The sequence below is a fragment of the Brassica napus genome, chromosome C9, assembly GCF_020379485.1.
Source record: "Brassica napus cultivar Da-Ae chromosome C9, Da-Ae, whole genome shotgun sequence".
NCBI classification, from domain to species: Eukaryota; Viridiplantae; Streptophyta; class Magnoliopsida; order Brassicales; family Brassicaceae; genus Brassica; species Brassica napus.
The window spans coordinates 5,271,135-5,288,553 of NC_063452.1; the positions used below are offsets into that span (position 1 = coordinate 5,271,135).

The 17,419-nt window shown below is 27.3% G+C and overlaps 1 long non-coding RNA gene across 1 annotated transcript; it reads left to right on the forward strand.

Annotated features, from left to right (window-relative positions):
• Positions 1–7,864: 7,864 nt before the first annotated feature.
• LOC111206400 lies at positions 7,865–10,810 on the forward strand. The gene is made up of 3 exons (XR_002658635.2): positions 7,865–9,339; positions 9,463–10,448; positions 10,563–10,810. It is a non-coding gene; the product is annotated as an uncharacterized LOC111206400 (long non-coding RNA).
• The last annotated feature ends 6,609 nt before the right edge of the window (positions 10,811–17,419 follow it).

Sequence of the window (17,419 nt, forward strand, 5' to 3'; positions counted from 1 at the left end):
GAAAATTATAAAAAAATTTATAAAAAAGTTTGAATTTGAAAACATATAATCTAAAACTATTAAAAATATTATTATTTTTAATTTTTTTAATTTTTTATTTTTATATATCTAGAGTATTAGGGTCTTTTTACCTATTAAATGAAACATTTTGATCATTTTCCTCTTTGTGGTCTATTTTTGTGATCAAAACTTGAAAATTGTCTTTTTAGAAGAATTACCCATTTATATATTTAAAATGACTTTAATTTTTATAATTTAAGACTATTTATATATGTTAAACTATATATTTATACATAAAATTAGATTTAAAATATATTTAAAACTATTTATATATGTTGCGATATTGCACGGGAACTCATTTTATAAAAATAAATATTTCATATTTTATGAAATAACATTTTATAAAAAAATAGTTTATAATTGTTTACGAAGAAATACATATGTTACAAAATTTTCTTGCATGCATCTATATTCCTCTGTTGATAATACCAAAAATCTATGTTGTGTTTATAGGTTTAGTTGTAAGAAATTAGAAACATGTCAATACAAAATAAGATATATGTCTTATTATATGCTTATCTAAATTATTTAAAATCTCGAAAACATCTGAATATTTTATAGCGTAAGGATTGTATAATAACTCAACAACTTAATAAGAACTAACTCTTCTTATTAATATCTTGTGAAACTCACTCAAAACCACAAGCTTTCAATCACACAATTCTCACACTAATGTCATCTCATGACATTGTGTTTATATAAGACTTTTAGATATCATAATCCTAATAGGAAAACACTTGTAAATAGATAACTCCTAAATACACTTTGATCCTTATCTCTTAAAGATCATAATCTAATTAGGATTAGGATTGCTTAACGCTCAAGCTTTCTTCAAGCTTACTTCAACAGTTTCCCCCTTAAGCTTGAACTCCATGTCTTTTAAGTCTTGAACTCCCATTAAGCCCTTCATCTCTTTGTATTTGATTCTTCCCAAAGCTTTAGTTAGAATGTCTGCCTTTTGCTCACTCCCGGGTACATGTTCGACTTCTAGCAATTCTCTTTCAACACACTCTCTGATGAAGTGATACCTCGAATGTATGTGTTTGCTGCGTCCATGAAACATTAGGTTTTTAGAGAGTGCAATTTCTGAACGGTTGTCTATCCGTATGACAGTCTTGTTAAACACAGCACCTGTGATCTCACCAAGAAGATCTTGTAACAAGATTGCTTGTCTTGCTGCCTCCGTTGCAGCCATAAACTCTGCTTCACAAGAGGATAATGCCACAGTGTCTTGTTTTTGAGAACACCACGTGATAGGGCTTCTTCCTAGATAGAATATATGCCCTGTTACGCTTCTTCCATCATCCTGATCTGTATTATAACTACTGTCGCTGTAGCCAACCAATCTTATTGTCTCAGACCTTGATCGTTCAAAATTTAATCCAAGTGTAGTAGTTCCTCTCAGATACTGTAAGCATTGCTTCAATGCCACTCCGTGAGAGTCCTTCGGATTAGCCATATATCTACTAAGAACTCCTATGCAGTATGACAAGTCTGGCCTGGTATGAAGTAAGTAACGAAAACACCCAATGATCTTCCTATAGCCGGTCGCATCAATGCTCTTTTCCTGTTCAGACTTGGCTAACTTCAGTCCCATCTCCATAGGCGTTTGAACGGCATTGCAGGCGATCATCCCGGCCTCTTCTAGTATCTTGAGAGCATATCGATTCTGACACAACGAGATACCTTCAGCATGCTGGTTCACCTCAATCCCAAGATAATAAGTAAGTCTCCCTAGGTCGCTTATCTCAAACTTCATTGCCATCTCCAGCTTAAAATCCTCGATCATCTTCAGATTCATGCCGGTAATGAACAAATCATCTACATACACCGTAACAATCAGAAGATCTCCATCTACTGATCTTCGATACACAAAGGGCTCCTTCACGCATCTCTCAAACCGTAGACTAACCAAGATATTGTTTAGCTTGTAGTTCCAGGCCCTCGGTGCTTGCTTAAGACCGTAGCGAGCCTTTCTTAGCTTATAAACTCTCTTCTCACTTCCTTTTACTTCAAAGCCTTCTGGTTGAGTGACATACCGTTTCCTTTAGTTCTCCGTGCAGGAACGCTGTTTTAACATCGAGATGATGAATCTCCCATCCATAGGAGGCTGCAAGATTGATCAAAAGACGTATGGTTTCAATTCTTGCCACTGGTGCAAATACTTCTTCATAATCTATTCCGTGTTGTTGCACATAGCCCTTTGCGACCAGACGAGCTTTGTATTTGTTAATGCTTCCGTCTGCGTTTCGTTTGATTTTGAAAATCCATTTTAAACCTATTGGCTTTACTCCTTCCGGTAGGTCAACAAGACTCCAACAGTCAAGCTTTGTGATGGATCGTATCTCATCTTCGCATGCTTGGATCCATTCTCTAAGCTCTCTCGCTTCTTGAAAGCTCCTTGGTTCATCATTCAAACTTAACAGTAGCCTTTCTCCTTCATACTCAGCAAACAACACATAATCATCCAAATACTTTGGCTTTGATCGAAGTCTCTCCGATCGTCTCAACATCAACGGATCATCATCTTCTTGTTCCTCTTCACTGCTCGTATCGTTCTCCTCCATTGATGTGTTCTATTTCACAGCAGAGCTTCCCATCTCGATTTTGCATTGCTATGTTTCTTTGTATTCATCGGTATGAATACCATGGTTACCGAAGGTTCCTAGCGTGACCTTGAAGTTTCCATCTTGGTTACTCTCTGAGGTGTCTTGCTTCCAGTTCCATCCTTTTGATTCATCAAACACGACATCTCTACTGACCACTATTCTCTGAGTGTTAGGATCAAGCAACCTATACGCCTTTGACCCCGGTTCTGTACCAAGGTGCACTAATATTCTCAATCTGTCATCAAGTTTCTTTAAGAACTTGGAGTCTATCTTGGCATAACAAATGCATCCAAACGTTCTTAGGTGAGCAATATTTGGCTTTCTTCCTCGCAAAGCTTCATAAGGTGTAACATCCTTTAGTGCCCTTGTTGCTACACGGTTTAGTAGATACGTAGAATGTCTGATTACTTCTCCCCATAAGTAGTTTGGTATGGACATAGCTTTCAAACAACTTCTTGTCATCTCTAACAACGTCCTGTTACGTCTCTCGACAACCCCATTCTGTTGTGGACTATATGGTGCTGTAAGATGTCTTTTGATGCCCATGTTCTCGCAAAACTCATTAAAATCGTTTGAGACAAATTCGCCTCCTCTATCCGTTCTCAGAGTTTGTATCCTCATCTTTGCCTCCTGCTCTACTCGATTCTTAAAGATTTTGAACTTTCCAAACGCTTCATTCTTTGCTTTGAGTAGTACAGTCCACATATATCTAGAATGATCATCAATCATCACAAAGATATACTTGTTTCCAGCACTCGTAGCCGGTGTTATAGGACCGCACAAGTCAGCATGTATAAGTTCAAGTACTTTTTCAGCTCTATAAGTTGTTGCTTGAGGAAAGGATTGCCTTGCTTGCTTTCCAAATAAACAAGAGCCGCAGACATTCTTCTCCATATTAACTGGTGGAACTCCCAAAGACTAGCCCTCGTTGTACCATTGATCGCATTGTCTCGAAGTTTATGTGCCCTAACCTCGAATGCCACCTTATGGAGTCACTGACTGTAGTTGTTAGCATGCTCATCGCCTCCTTTATCTTCATTCGAACCTTGTATAGTCGGTTCTTTGACCTAATAGCTTTAGCAATCAAACTTCCATCACGATCATGCATAATAAGATGTTCATCTTTCATCCTTATGTCACACCCCGACTCTGTGGCCTGCCCTAGTGAGATGATATTACTTTTTAGATCAGGAATAAAGTAGACATCAACAATCTTTCTTGGTTCTCCGTTCTTGTCCAAGAACTCAATAGATCCTTTTCCTTTGATCTCAATGCGAGAATCGTCCCCAAACCTGACTTTTCCGGTAATGGATTCATCAATGTTCAAAAAATATCTCTTATCTCCACTCATGTGATTGCTGGCTCCGTTGTCTAGGTACCAGATGTTATCTTCATCATTCTGAACTTCGTATTTACTTGGAACCACCTTCTCTTCGTTTAGATAAACTATCTCATGAAGCATAAGTTCATCAGCCTCTTGAGTATCATCCTTATCGTTTTCTACTGCCTCCTGAAATTTCAATTTTAGCTCAGGACAGTCAGTCACATAATGACCAAGTTTATCACAACGATAACAGGTGACTCGTGATGCATCACATGGAGCATATCTGCCACGACCTCGTCCTCTGTTTTGATATCTTCCTCCACGACCTCTCCATCTGTTTTCACCATAGCGGTTTGTCTGTGGTTCGGTGACTCCACGATTCGACTGTGAATCTAAGTTTGCATACATCAATTTGCCCTGATCTTCTTGAACTTCTTCTTCCTCTGCAACACGCTCTTCATACGCTTTAAGGCGTCCTATTATGTCCTCAAAACCAGTTGTCTTGAGATCCAAAACTTGTTCTAATGCAGCCACTATGTGAATATACTTCTTTCGGGGAAGACACTTCAAAAACCTCTTGACTAATTTAGGTTCTTCGATTTCCTCTCCCAAAGCAGCAGATTTTGATGATATCTCAGCCAGTTTTCCAACAAAATCATCTATGGTCTCTGTATCTTTCATCTTGAGACGATCAAAATCCACCATTAGTGTCTGTAAACGAGCCTCTTTTACTCTTTCTGCACCTACATACCTTGCCTTGATCGCGTCCCATATCTTTTTAGCCGTGTTTAGCTCTCCTACTTGTAGGATGAGGGTTTCGGATATTGACTGAAACAGTAATGCCATCGCCATGTCGTTTTTAGCATCATCTACTATCTCTGTTTCTACGACATCCCAAACCTTGTGCACCCCTAGTAGAATTCTCATTCTCATCGTCCACACGGTGTAATTAGTTGCGGTTAGTATCGGACACTTGATTGAGGAAGATCCTCCCTCCTTCTTCGTCATCGGCGTTGTCGCCAAGGTAAGATCACTCATCCTATCGTAACCTCAGGCTCTGATACCACAATATAGCGTAAGGATTGTATAAGAACTCAACAACTTAATAAGAACTAACTCTTCTTATTAATATCTTGTGGAAACTCACTCAAAACCACAAGCTTTCAATCACACAATTCTCACACTAATGTCATCTCATGACATTGTGTTTATATAAGACTTTTAGATATCCTAATCCTAATAGGAAAACACTTGTAAATAGATAACTCCTAAATACACTTTGATCCTTATCTCTTAAAGATCATAATCTAATTAGGATTAGGATTGCTTGACGCTCAAGCTTTCTTCAAGCTTACTTCAACATATTTGACCTTATTCCAAGCCTTATTCTACACGAAATCCTTTTGTACAATAAAACAATCAAAATTTCATTCTTCGTTTTGAATAAGATAAATGTGTTCTTTAAGATCTTTGATGATTAATTTAAAAAATAGATATTTCGCTTTGTCTCTACTACATTTTTATTTTTAGTTACGAATTGCCAATTCTCATAACTCTTTATATAGAGAGTTAAAAGTTGCAATTGCTAACAACCAAGCATTACAATATTTAGTTAAGAGTTATAATTTTTAACACCAAAAATGGCAATGGTTGATCACCAAAGTTTATCACTACCAATAGTTGCAGTGATTTATCATAATTATAAAAGTTCATCACCAAAATCTACCATCACCATCAACTGCAATAGTTTATAAATGTATAATTTTTATAAAATATTTAAAATTTAGAAAATTATTTACTTGAACAAATGTACTATTCATAGTCTTTCCAAAATCTATAAAAATAGGCACAACTTTCAGATTTGAGATAATTATTTTTAAATAGTAAATTTAGCATGAAAATATATATTTTTGGATGTAAGACACATTTTATGACAAAAGACACGTTGACACATATTTTCACAATATTTTTTAATAGTTGGATGTTGAAAAGACACACATATCATATCATAATTTGAATTATTAAAAAATTATCCCATTTTTATAATGTAAAGAAACATTTTAAACATTTTTAGATTTTATTATATTTTGAATATACTTTTATAATATATTTTTGATGTTTATATATAATAGCAAAAACCCTTTTTATTTTGAGAAATTGGAACTTATACCCAAAACAAAAAAATAATTAATCAAATTTCAATAACAAAAAAGAATCTAAAATATTATAAATATGTTATATAATATAAGATTGCATACCTTTAGTCAACTGGAGCTCATCTTATAAAAAACAAGTATATATCTTTTTATGAAATGTTTTCAGATGAAAGATATCGCGCAGAAACTCATTTTATAAAAATAAGTTAATAACTAATTATATTTTATAATTTAAATTTTTATTAAAAACACTTTCTTTTTTTGAGGAAGTTCCCATGTCACAACATAAGCATGCGTCTATACACATTTACAGATAATACTAAACATGTAAATTTGTTTATAGCTTTAAATTATAATTAAAATACAAATAGATTAATACCAATTAAGATATATTTCTTATTACTACTTTAGGCAAGTTATTCAAAAAACTTGAATGAAATTTAATATATTTGAAACTAATCAAAACAAGAAAACATATTAAATTTAATCATTTACTAAATTAAAATGATAGCTTATAACGACAAGAGCAAGAACAGACTTTCATGATCTTTTAAAAATTATGAAAGATAATTACTTAGTTTTTAAAATTTAAAATTTTATTAAAATTATATATTTTGCCAATTTAGAATCTATTGAAATTGATAAATGAAGTTGATGAATAATATTCTAATTTTTTTTAAATACATCGAATATTCTTCCAAATATTTTTTATATAGACAAAGAGCATGGATATCACCCAGAAACTCATGTACAGAAACAATAATCTTATATTTTATAAATATTCTTTTTGTTAAAAACTGTTTTTTCACATCATTAAAAACTGTTTTAAACTGTTTTGAAGGAGGCACACATGTTACACAATATATTATATGTGGCTATATTGATAATCGTTATTTCATATAATATATATATTATTTCCTCTTAAAATTATAATTATTTAAGAGGTTATTAAATATTTCCTCTTTGTATAACATGTATTCTTTCATTATAAACTCTAATGATGTAGATATGACTTTTATAACATTTTACAAATTCAAATATACCTTTACTATTATATATCGCCAAAATTAATTAAATTTATTGAGTTAAATCATCGTTCCACCAAAATTATTATACTTAATATATAATAGTTTTTAAAATGTTTCATTTACATAAAACGGCAAATAATAAAGAGTTTCGACATTGTCACCAACACAATCCTCCGAAAATAGGTATGTTTTAAAAAGAGTAATCTCGTCAAATAGAAGTTTACTTAAATTATTTTGCTTACTTATAGACTTATAAACCCAAAAATTACTTTAAAAATCTGTATATCTCTTTGTTGACTAATCTACAGTTCCTAAAATCTTTACATGAAATTTTTGAAAACTTTAGCTAAGATATTATACATAGTATCTTCTGGTAGTTTCATTTTATGTTAGTAGTGTCAAGGTTTTTGGTTCCAATAAAAGCATTTATAAACTCTATCATGTTTTTTTTTTTCAAAAGGTTTGAACAAAAAGTAAATAATGATTTAAACATAACTGCAACGTTTTTAGTTATAACGTTTTCTTTTGCAATATGTTTGTATATCCAATTCAATTTAATATTTAACTGAATTCATTATGAGTGAGTCTTAAAAAACTATTCAAGCCATTTTGGTCCTATAAAATATTTAATATGAGTCTATAAAAATATTCAATTTATTTATTTTCTAATAGTGTAAGATTTTATAAACAAAAATCGTATATGTAAAGAAATTATGATAAAAAGACACACCAAATAAATACAACTGAATAGACACTAATATGAAAGCAAATAACTTTTGATTAAAAGCGGTTGTGCACAAAGAGATATGATAAACTATCGAAATGACACAACTGTAGATAACTAGATATTCACAACACTTTGAAGTACACGTATAACAAATTTATCATATTTTTTTGAATATTTAAATATTTTTTGAATAATATTTACTTATTATCTGTGTGCCGTGGAAGTATGATTAGTTTTTTTGGTGTTAGGATAAAAAAAAAAGCTTCTTCATGTTTCTTTAAAAATCTTTGATGATATTTTAACAATGAATCTCTCATTTTTCTAATTTAATTGTGATTGTTGTGATTTGTCAATGCATACAACTCTTTATATAGAGGATTAAAGGTAGCAATGGTTGTTAGTTAATACCAAAAGTTGGGATGATTTATACCAAAATCTACAATCACCAATTGCAAGACAACTTTTTAATACAATTTTTAGGATGAAAAAACACAATCAAATGAAGAGATACAATTTTTAAATTTTTAAAAAGAGATTTTTTAGATATTTAAACTAATTTAAAACTAATTAAAAGATACAACTATTAAAAATATATTTTAGAGATGTTTTTGGAAAGAAACATATACAATCAAATGAAGAGATACAATTTTGAAATTTTTTAAAAGAGATTTTTTAGATATTTTAACTAATTTAAAACTAATTATAAAGATACAACTGTTAAAAATATATTTTTAGAAATGATGTTGGAAAGACACATATATAATTTGACAATTTATTTTTAATCAGTGCAACTTTTGAGATGAAACAACGTAACTTTTGAAATTAACTGTCGAAAAGACATATATATAATTTGACAAAAATTTTTAACTAATGCAACTTTTAAGATGAAAAGACATATCTCTTAAACATTAATTGAGATTACTATTAATTGAGATTACTATTATTAATAGATCGATTAAAATCCCAGAAATTTTTAAACTGGAAATTATAAATATTAATTAAAATGGAGGGAATTTTGAGCCTATAAAATTATAGATGTTGTTCTATTAAAAGACTATTATCATTACGAATCTAAAACAACTCAATCAATAGAAAAATATCAAGTAAACAAAATATCATGAAACAAGACAAAGAGGTGGTCATTTTATATTTATATATATATAGAGAGAGAGAGAGAGCTTCCCCTAAACACAAAAAAAAAAAAAAAAAAGCAAATTGAGAAGACAAATGGAGAAAAAATTGAGTGTGGCGATGATGGTGTTTGTCTTGGTGGTGATGGCGTCCACTGCAGGAGAAGCAAGCTATATTTCATGTACATTCAAATGTGAGGTTCTCTGTGACGATCAGGACTACAAAGCCGAATGCATCAGCAAATGTATGGCCGACTGCAAAGATACACCACCTCCACCCTTCACTCAACTAAACCATACTCGCAGTAACTATCTCTCTCTATCTTTATCAAAAAAAAAACTATCTCTCTATATCTATGTATATATGCATGCATGCACGTAATGTGTGTGTGAAGTTGACATTGTTTCTATGGTAATCAAATATGCAGGATGAGCACTGGAGAGATGGAAGAAATGATAGGATGAAGAGACTTTTAGAATGTCATGCATGATGGTTTTTTTATCTTTTCTTTTCTGTCCAATCTAAACAAAAATATAAAATAATAATATAATAATACTCTTTCCGTTTCATTTTAATTGTCGTTCTAGATTTATGCACACAGATTAAGAAAACATATGATTTTGTATATTTCCAAAACAAAAACAGAATTACCTATACACCAATAGAAAAATAAAGTGGAGAATCTTATTAATATTTTTTACATTGAAACTCTAAAACGATACTTATTTTGAAACGAATTTTTTTCCAAGAACGACAAGTAAATCGAAACGGAGGGAATAGGATTTAACAAGGTATTTGGGAGAACATATACAATGCATCTATTGGTATACAAAACTAATTATTTGTTGGAAAGGGTGCATGGTCAATGACCATAATTTGGTCAAAAATGAATAGAATAAAATAGAGAATATACCTGGTTTTTCAGAAAAAGAAAGGAATATACCCATTTCATAATATTCTAGGACAAAAACTGCCTTTTTGTTAGAGGTAAATTAGGACACAAATTTTCTAGAGTCCAAAGTCAAATTTCAACACTTCACGTATTAATGATAGCTTGGCATATAAAAAACTCACATTGCTTACATGTAGCTCAACCGAAACAAGACAAAGAGGTGGTCATTTCATCTTTATATATAGAGAGCTTCCTTTTTATATACATAAACACAAAAAAAAAAAAAAAAAAAAAAAAATATTAAGAAGACAAATGGAGAAAAAAATGAGTTTGGCGATGGTGGTGTTCGTTTTGGTGGTGATGGCGGCCATTGGAGGAGAAGCAGTAAATCATTTGTGTACATTTAAATGTGAGATTACCTGCCGCGATCCGGAGTTCAAAACCGAGTGCTTCAGAGCATGTATGGCTGACTGCGACCATGATAAACCTACAAGTACCTTTCACTCAACTAAAGCATACTCGTAAAGATCTCTCTCTATCTCTGTATATATGCATGCATGTATACTTGTGTGTGTATGTGTATGTCATAGCAGTGAAGTTGACATTGTTTCTATATATGGTGATCAAAAATGCAGGATGAAGACTGGGGAGATGGAAGATATTAGAGGATAAAGATGGTTAATTTCAGTATTTCTCATGATGATTTTTTACTGTCTACATGTAACGAAAATCTACAATAATAATAAAAAAATCAAATAATAATGATAAAATATTTAACAAGGTATTTGGGAGACACATATACTTATTTCATCTATTTATATGCAATGCATGAAATGATCAAAGGTTACACACATGAAATGATCATATATGTGTTTCTGATTTAATATACAGTCACTTTTCTTTATTCTATATACATTTTTGTATGTTGAAAGTTGATAAATCTCTATCTATCTTTTATTTTTGGATCTGGTTTACTATATTCTAGATATATTCTGTAAGTCGTGTTTGAGCTACTTCATAAACGGTTTAGCATGTAGAAGTGATAGTAGCAACTAGATGAAAGCATGCTATATTCTAGATATATTTTGTAAATCGTGTTTGGACTAGTTCATAAATGGTTTTACGTGTAGATGGGATCAGACTAACTAGATGAAAGCAACACGATAAAAATATATGATCATTCACATCCAATACTGTATATAACTTTAGAGGGACGTAAATTAACAAAGTACAATTTTCATTTATTCATCAGAGAAAAGGGTTTAGTCTTCCATGAAAAGAAAAAAATGGAATACGGGAATTTCATTAAGGTTTGATCGAATTCAGCAAATTTTATACATAGTTGGAATCAAATTGATGAGAACCAAGTTGTTAACCGAAGTAAACCAACGTATAGCTAGATGAACTTCTATAGCAACCGGTTAGTGCCCTACTGCCCTTTGTACTCTGGTACAAACATCACTTCGCTCAAACAAAAATGTGCATCATAGATTGTGTGAACAAGCTAAGCTATGCAAGCATCATACACTACACACTCGCAGTAAATATCTCTCTAAAGAAAACTTGTGTGTCTGTATATATATATGTATGTGTGTGAGTGTGTCTATCCAGTGAAATTTGCATGGTTTCTGTGGTGGTGATGCAGGATGAAAACTAGAGAGATAGATGAAATCAGAGGATAGAGATAGTTTTTAAATTGGTCATGATAGAATATTCATTTTCTTTAATTGGTAGATGTAAAAGAAATGTGTAATAAGATCAATAATAATAAAAAGAGTTTCACATATTCATGCGACAAATCAGATGAAAAATGGAGTATCTATACTATATAAAAGTTGAGGCTATAAGCCATCGAGGACGTCCACATAGGATTTAAAACGACCAATCGTAGTATGACAAATCATTATTTAAGTTTACTATTTTTTTTAAAAAAATGTTAATATTACCAAAAAAATGTTTATTTCAAACTAAAATATAAATCAATATCGAATAAGGTAAATTTACAAAAATATAAATACTATATTAAGTTAACATAATGTTTAATATTTTTCGAAAATTAAAAAATAAATAACGAAAAGAATAATTAATTTAAAAATACAAGACTTTCAAACAAGTATAACTATATAAATCTAAATTTAAACTCATGATTTTCAAAGTTTAGGTTATATACTATTGAAAATATTCAAACTAACATATACTATATATAAGTTGATATTATAAATCATTGAGAATGTTCACATATTATTTTAAAGCACCAAAAATATACCAAATCGTTTTTCAATTTGGTATTTCTAAAACTGTTAATATTACGAAATTTTTTATTTCAAAATAAAATATAAATAATTATCAAATAAGTTAAACTTACAAAGTTAAAAACATCATGTACAAATCTATACTATATAAAATAAAGTTTCGAAAATTAACATAAAAATAACAAACAAATATAATAGTTAATTTAAAAATGCAATACTTTCAAACAATTATAACTATATAAATCTAAAACACATGATTTACAAAATTTAGGTTATATACTGCTGAAAATATTCAACAAAAATATGTACAATATGTAATTTTATGCAATAAATCATTAAGAATATCCACATATTATTTTAAAGCACCAAAATATGTCAAATTACCATTTTAATTATTATTTTAAAAATTTCAAGATTTTCAAAAAAATGTTTATTTCAAAATAAAAAGGAAACTACTATTCAATTTAGTGAAAATGCAAAATTATTAAAGGAATCAATTTGATATATAAAGTAAACCTTTGAAAGACCAACATAAAATCAACTAACAAAATAAATCTTAAAGAATACAAGATTTTAAAATAATAAAAACAATATGAATCTAAAGCACTTTTCAATCTATACTATATAAAAGCTGAGGCTATAAGCCATCGAGAACGTCCACATAGGATTTAAACGACCAATCGTAGTATGACAAATTATTATTTAAGTTTACTATTTTTTAAAAATGTTAATATTACCAAAAAAATGTTTATTTCAAACTAAAATATAAATCAATATCGAATAAGGTAAATTTACAAAAATATAAATACTATATTAAGTTAACATAATGTTTAATATTTTTCGAAAATTAAAAAATAAATAACGAAAAGAATAATTAATTTAAAAATACAAGACTTTCAAACAAGTATAACTATATAAATCTAAATTTAAACTCATGATTTTCATAGTTTAGGTTATATACTATTGAAAATATTCAAACTAACATATACTATATATAAGTTGATATTATAAATCATTGAGAATGTTCACATATTATTTTAAAGCACCAAAAATATACCAAATCGTTTTTCAATTTGGTATTTCTAAAAATGTTAATTTTACGAAATTTTTTATTTCAAAATAAAATATAAATAATTATCAAATAAGTTAAACTTACAAAGTTAAAAACATCATGTACAAATCTATACTATATAAAATAAAGTTTCGAAAATTAACATAAAAATAACAAACAAATATAATAGTTAATTTAAAAATGCAATACTTTCAAACAATTATAACTATATAAATCTAAAACACATGATTTACAAAATTTAGGTTATATACTGCTGAAAATACTCAACAAAAATATGTACAATATGTAATTTTATGCAATAAATAATTGAGAATATCCACATATTATTTTAAAGCACCAAAATATGTCAAATTACCATTTTAATCATTATTTTAAAAATTTCAAGATTTTCAAAAATGTTTATTTCAAAATAAAAAGGAAACTACTATTCAATTTAGTGAAAATGCAAAATTATTAAAGGAATCAATTTGATATATAAAGTAAACCTTTGAAAGACCAACATAAAATCAACTAACAAAATAAATCTTAAAGAATACAAAATTTTAAAATAATAAAAACAATATGAATCTAAAGCACTTTTCAATCTATACTATATAAAAGTTGAGGCTATAAGCCATCGAGAACGTCCACATAAGATTTAAACGACCAATCGTAGTATGACAAATTATTATTTAAGTTTACTATTTTTTAAAAATGTTAATATTACCAAAAAATGTTTATTTCAAACTAAAATATAAATCAATATCGAATAAGGTAAATTTACAAAAATATAAATACTATATTAAGTTAATATAATGTTTAATATTTTTCGAAAATTAAAAAATAAATAACGAAAAGAATAATTAATTTAAAAATACAAGACTTTCAAACAAGTATAACTATATAAATCTAAATTTAAACTCATGATTTTCAAAGTTTAGGTTATATACTATTGAAAATATTCAAACTAACATATACTATATATAAGTTGATATTATAACTCATTGAGAATGTTCACATATTATTTTAAAGCACGAAAAATATACCAAATCGTTTTTAAATTTGGTATTTCTAAAAATGTTAATATTACGAATTTTTTATTTCAAAATAAAATATAAATAATTATCAAATAAGTTAAACTTACAAAGTTAAAAACATCATGTACAAATCTATACTATATAAAATAAAGTTTCGAAAATTAACATAAAAATAACAAACAAATATAATAGTTAATTTAAAAATGCAATACTTTCAAACAATTATAACTATATAAATCTAAAACACATGATTTACAAAATTTAGGTTATATACTGCTGAAAATATTCAACAAAAATATGTACTATATGTAATTTTATGCAATAAATCATTGAGAATATCCACATATTATTTTAAAGCACCAAAATATGTCAAATTACCATTTTAATTATTATTTTAAAAATTTCAAGATTTTCAAAAAATGTTTATTTCAAAATAAAAAGGAAACTACTATTCAATTTAGTGAAAATGCAAAATTATTAAAGGAATCAATTTGATATATAAAGTAAACCTTTGAAAGACCAACATAAAATCAACTAACAAAAAAAATCTTAAAGAATACAAGATTTTAAAATAATAAAAACAATATGAATCTAAAGCACTTTTCATTACATATGAATCTAACAAAATATGATTTCAAAATGGAAGCTATTTCTTTCAAAAAATATCAATAATAAATTTTGTAAGCAAAATTGCCAAATAACTAAAAGAATCAGTTTATTATAAGAAATAAATGTTTGGAAGATCAACATAAAATTAAGTAACAAAAATAATCTTAAAAATATAAGGATTTCAAATAATAAAGACAATGTAAATCTAAATCACTTTTTCATTACATATGAATCTAAATAACATATGATTTCAAAATTGAGGATATATATTATTTAAGTGTTCACATAGAATTTAAAAATATCATTATAATAATATAAAAGTCAGCATCTTAATTTGATAAAGTAAATAAAAATATTATTAAAGATAATTAACTTGATATATAAAATAATTATATATTTGAAATTAAACAAAAAATTAAAAAAATAAAAATATTCAAAAAGAAACAAAGTTTTAAAAAACATATTTATAAATAATCACGTATGTAAAAATAAATAAAAATCAGCACAAAACTATAAAAAGATAAATTAAAATTTGTAAAACTTATCTTTAAAGTTAGATTGATATTTGTAGCTAATTATTGAAAACTTAATATAATAAGAGATTGTTCACGTACCTTATAGGAATTGGTATTGATCGCATATTATTACTAAAAATATAATTATGTATGTAACCTTTAATATGATATGGACTATATGCTTTAAAAAACAGAAATAACTGAAAATATTCACAAATAACATATACTATATATAATTTGATGCCGTAAATTATTGAGAATATCCATATATTATCTTGAAGCACCAAGAAAAATATGTTAATCACCATTTTATATATTTTTTTGATGAAACACCATTTTATATATTACTTATAGAACTTTCAAAAATTGTTTCTTTCATAATCAATGTAAAATTTAGAAAAAGCCAAAATCATTAAAGGAATCATATTGATATAAAAACTAAATATTTGGAAGAATAACATAAATTTTACGTACAAAATATAATATTAAAAAATAAAAGAATTTGAAATAATAAAGAAAATATGAATCTAAAGCACATATGATTTTAAAATTGAGGCTATATGTTATTTAAAGTAGTCACATAGAAGCTAAAATTATTATTAATAATATGTATTCTCAAAATGTTAATTTGATATTTTTAAATATAAAATTTCAGATATTTTATTTCTCTCAAAATAAAATTAAATAAGTTTAAATTTTTTTGCCAGAAATAATTAACTTTATTTTTAAACTAAATATTTGAAAATTAAAAATAAAATTTATCGAACAAAAATAACATTTTAAAAAAGAAATCAACATAAAAAAATGTTCTAATAATCATGTATGTGAAAGTAAAATAAAAATAAATACAAAATTACAAAAATGATAAATTAACTAATGTATTAATTATCTTAAAAATTAGATTGGTATTTATACTAAATTCTTGAAAACTTAACATAAAAAGAGTTTAACAAGAAAAAAACAAATTATGTCCACAGCCAATATTACGATAAGGGCTATATACTATTAAAAATATTCATATATAAATAAAAATACGAAAAATATTCCAAATCAGTATCATTGTTTAATATTTTTATAAATCTTAATATTTCTAAAGTAAATCTATAAATTAATTTCAAAATATGAACTAAAATTAACTAACTTGATATATATGCTAACTATCTTAAAACATAACACTAAAATTTATTTAAAAATTTCATAAAGTGTGTCAAAACATAAAATAGCATATACATAAAAAAAAATATATTATTAATATTAAAATAATTAACCTAATCAAATAAGTAAAAAATAAAATTTTAGTATTTTTATATTGGTGTTGGCTACAAAATAATCTAATTTTATAATAGATTATAAAAGGTTTTTAAAAACAATGGTCAATTTTCGTTTCTTTCTTACCGGGCCAATTCAGTTTTGGCTTATAATAAGCTTACAAAGTTCTATTAAAAATAAAATGTGGTAAGAATAATCCACAATTAATACACGTATTGTTGATTAAACAGTTTGTTTATATGCTTTTGAATTGCCTTTTATCAATTAAATAAATTAACATAGTTATTTACTCATCAACAATTAGATTTTAATAAATTTTGAGACAATTGTTTTTAAAAAGTCATAATCCAAATATTCATTTAACTAACCAAACATGTTTTTATGAAACATACCTAAATTTTTTTATTATCTAAAATATTTTTTTTTAAATTAGGTCACTAATAATAATAAATCGAAGTACATGGTAACCCTTTTCCGAGAAAAGTAACTTCTCAATCGGGGAAACATTTTGTGAACCGCTAAAACAACATAATCCCACCACTAATTTATATTGTAACTATATCAAGTAGGATATATATTTAATTTTTTAGATTTAATTTTTTATTTTAATAAATAAAATATTACTTAATATTAGCATAATATTTATATATATATATATATATATGTATATATATTTTCTCATTTTCTTATATCTAACAAACATATAGTTACTATTATTTAAATTTCATCAAAATATTTATTATGATTTAGACCTAAATA